Genomic DNA, 4,508 nt, shown 5'->3' with positions numbered 1-4,508 from the left:
AAACTGCAATTATCTTATAATTACAATTCCAGTCCCTTAAGTTTAATTAATCTCTTTTAATCACAAAACTAATTACCAATTAATTATTGACTAATATTAATTAAACAATATGATTTCTTCTTTAATATATTATTCTCATAATATATTAATAAATCATATTTAATCCTTTCTCTCCATAATTCATCCTATCAAGTTGCTTTAGTGAAGGCAACCCAAAAGGACCATGCACCATCGGGTCAAGTACATACCAAAATAGTTATGGACTTAGACACTAATCCAACATTCTCCCACTTGGATAAATCTAATAACTATTATGCGTATGACTTCAGATCCTGATCTGCAATCGTAGCTTTCCAAAGCCGCTATCAACTCTGATCCTATCAGATACACGTGTCCTTTAGATAAGGGATCATATATTCCTCCATTCTAGATATCGTATGAGACATGATTTCTAATCATTCTCTTTGTACTATTTCTCAACTTCCGATTTATGACGACTGACTAATTGAACAAATCAAATTAGCCCTAGCCCGACCGAGCATTTACGTTTGTCATCACTAAATCATCGAGGGGCCCAAAGATATCGTTTTTATCCTAATTTGGATACAAGGAACGGATAAACTTTGATTCAATGCTCGCTTGCACTCACTCACCGAATCACACACAACAATATGTTTTATAACACCAAGTTACTGGTGCGTTTACATATTATCAATGTGCAACCAATTTGCAAGATACAACTCACACATATCGGTTTCAAGAATATAACATGTTATCGTCTCACCAATCACTCGTGATGCAATTCATGGAGTGATCCAAGTGAGCATGGGTTTAATCCAATGCTCAAATCATATTCATAAGCACTCATGAATGTTGCAGCAAACATTTGCTTATGTATAATGCTCTTTAGACAATCCACACACCAATTCACGACAGTCTTCATTCATACCTACTTCCAACATATGAACGACTATGACCCGTTTAAATCATTTGACTGTTCTTAACCAATTAAATTATTCAGGAAGTCAAAACATGCAAATTGAAACACACGAATAATACTAATCCCATAAATAAAACTCCTTTTATTTATCACCGTATCGATTACTCATTAATTGTCATTTCGGGTAATCAACTTCTTACTTGAATTACAACACTTGTCCCATGCTCCTAGCATGCACACAATATTTACCTATGGTTCTTACTTTGTGAAATAGATCAAATTGAACACATTTCCAATCATTCTCATTTCACAACTCCTAATCCTTTTTCATAATTGTAAGAATATCAAATTCTTGCCACTTATAGAATATGCTAGATTCTAACATTTTATGCAATGATCCTTTCGTAATATCACTGCACCAAAGTCACAAAGATTATTGCCAATGAATTACAAGGTCCTCTATCGGAGATTGTTACAATACAATTCCTTAGATATGATGTATTTCACTCAAAGTACTTTCCTTTGAACATCCTTTTGCATAAAAGTTTCTAATCTAGACATATATTTTCAATATTCAATTCCCAATATGGACATGTTTCCATATTTTCCATATGACAACTTATTCTTAATAGAATCTTATCTATTCATAATAATGTCGATATGGTCCATCCAATATGGAAACATTTCCATATTTTACATATGACAACTCATTCTTAATAGAATCTTTTCTGTTCATAATAATGTCGATATGGTCCATCCAATACTATACTTCTAACTACTCACAAGCGACCAATCCTCGGTGAACTTTGGATTGTCCTTTGATAGTTGTTTAATTATCTTAGTCAAAACCGATTCTTGTCCTTTTTCCCTCTAAATGCGCTAGACATTTGCAATGGTCAAATATTATAGCATTTGCAATCAATCCTATACCCGAAGCGTATGGGACACGATGCATAATGTCTTACACGAAGATTCAATACTTTATCAATCTTCTGCCATAATATTTTATGTGCTACGTTCTCAAAATTCAAACTATGAAGAGGAATGCCGTAATCATAATCGAAATTTGAGAACACACTATGTTCCCTTGACTAAATTTATTAATATTTCACAACCTAAACCTTTAAATTTGAAATGAAGCATAATATTTTCTCCCTTAAATATAGCAAAACAACTTTACAACCATTGCGACTTTACAAAGTATAACTCTTGTTTTCTATAATTAATATTGCTAACTTGCAATACTTGCCTTAATTATAATGCAATCATAACATTTATGCTCCCACTATCATGATGATTATGATGAACATAACACTTATGCTCCCACTAGTTTTGACATTTATTCAGAAACCAACTTAACTTCCAGAAAAACAATACTTATTGAATTTCTTAAGTTCATGTTTCTAATACCCAACGCTTTGATAATCTTTTATCAATGCTTCTTAAATTTATACACCTTTGCCTTAGATAGTTCATATGTGTGTCTAAACAATTAAGACTAATTGCCAAACCTCACAATTCAAATCATGGAAAAGGATACCGTAACCATAATCGAATTCGAGAATGCAGTTTTACAATCACTATCTTCTTAAAATCTTTCTTAGTGAAAGCATTTCCTCACAATCATTTTCATGAAGGAGGGAATCTTATGACACTTAGATTTTAATGGTGTATGTGTTCCTATCCATGTGAATTTTTCAAAATCAAAATTTACGACAAATTCAAGCTCATATGGACCGAACTTCCTTAATATTAATTTCTTGCCTTATGTTAGCACAGCTGCCACTACAAGAAAAACAGCCTTTAACGACGCGCAATCAATGACACGCGCTAATAGAGGATACGCATTTGTGTGTGCCCTAAAAATCGATGTCAGTTTTCTAAAATTTGAAGGATAGAGGACACGCATTTGTGCGTGCCCTACGATTAGTGTTAAACAAAACAAAATTAAAAACACGGAGGGCGCTTATTTTAAGTGTGTGTCGTCTACAAATGTCGCTTTATATTTTTTTAACAAAACGCGCGTTTTTAAAGAGGGATCTAAAATTCTAAAATTTTGAATACCCCGCTTCTCACTCTGATCCTATGGGTCGCCTTATCTCTCGCACAGAGCCATTCTCTCCATCCTCTCTCTCTCTCTCTCTCTAACCCTAGACACAACCACTGGCCATTCACGTTCCTTCTTGCTCCATATTTTTTACCTACGTCGGATCTATCTTCTTCTCCCCCGATGCTATCTTCTTCTTGCTCCATAAAATAAAATCGGCGACCAAAGAATCAGGCTCGCTTCTTATTTTGCTTTTTCGTCTCCCAAAAAAACCCTAGTTTCTATCACCGCTTCTTGTCCCTCACAAAATCTTCCATAGAACCGGCGATTGGGGGTCTGCGACTCTTCACGTTGACAACGCCCTGCTGCAACTCACGATGGGGACCAAAGGTGAAGCAATTACATAACATGGTTGACTGCTCTGGCATATTTACTTTCGTATTCATCTTCTTCCTCTCTAGCTTCCCCTAAATACAAAATTAATCCCACTGTTGAATTAGTGAATTAGGGGTTAGGGTTTTGAGTGATTTGGGGAGAAGACGGTTGGCTCTAATGACCAAAAACTTCCCAGAATTGGGATTGAGAAAAGAAGATCGTGTGGAAGGAAGTTGGATTGACTACGTACTTTACTGGGCCTACTTCAACAACACAACCGAAGACACAGTTTTACTAACAAAAATACTTGAACATGCAGATTGGGAGACTTTTGGGTCCTAGATACTGGTAATTTATTAACTATAAACTTTTTTTTACTCAACAACTATTAATTCCAACTTACTTTTCACCAAAGATCAAGATGCATACTTCATTCACATCGAATTACATGTCCAGATATATGGCAATGGTCTGAACTTACCAGCTTTGGTGATTTACCTTCACCAAGAGATTTTGTTGCTGCTTCAGCCATTGGGAACCATAAAATAGTAATGTCAGAATTGCTACTCACAATTATTCCCTATTTGTTACCCATATGTACATACATACCTTAATAATAATGGTCCCTTACATGCTTATTATAGGTATGGTGGATGGGATGGTAAAAAGTGGTTATCAGATGTATTTGTCTTGGATACAAGTAATGTTTCTGTCTTAAAAATCTTATCCTTTTACTTTTATTTATGCGTTTACTATTATGATGATGAATATTATCTTTATGTTTTATGATTTTTAAATAGTGTCATTGGAGTGGAGAGAGTTAGCAGTTACAGGAACATTGCCACCACCAAGGTGTGGTCATACAACCACTATGGTTGAGAAACGGTTGCTTGTATATGGTGGCAGAGGTGACCTCAAATTCAATGCCTGTTTTTTTTTCTATTCTTTTTCATAATATTTAATTATTTAATAATGATTCTAATCATTCTATTGATCTTTTGGCAGGAGGTGGAGGACCAATCATGGGTGATTTATGGGGTTTAAAGGGTCTCATTGAAGAAGGTATGGGTAATGATGTCTGGATAAAATGCTATATACATAAAGTCTGTTACTTTTATAGACCGAATAAACCTTCTGAACGTGACT

The 4,508-nt window shown here is 34.6% G+C and overlaps 1 long non-coding RNA gene across 1 annotated transcript; it reads left to right on the top strand.

Moving 5' to 3' along the window:
• Positions 1-3,817: 3,817 nt before the first annotated feature.
• On the top strand, positions 3,818-4,265 carry LOC145072210 (uncharacterized). Its single transcript, XR_013690949.1, has 3 exons — positions 3,818-3,915; positions 4,007-4,062; positions 4,163-4,265. It is a non-coding gene; the product is annotated as an uncharacterized LOC145072210 (long non-coding RNA).
• Positions 4,266-4,508: the final 243 nt, after the last annotated feature.

Source organism: Lactuca serriola, chromosome 9 (genome assembly GCF_051521515.1).
Source record: "Lactuca serriola cultivar US96UC23 chromosome 9, Lser_US96UC23_V15, whole genome shotgun sequence".
NCBI classification, from domain to species: Eukaryota; Viridiplantae; Streptophyta; class Magnoliopsida; order Asterales; family Asteraceae; genus Lactuca; species Lactuca serriola.
The sequence above is the reverse complement of the archived record's forward strand: the minus strand, read 5'-3'. Positions and strand labels throughout refer to the sequence as shown.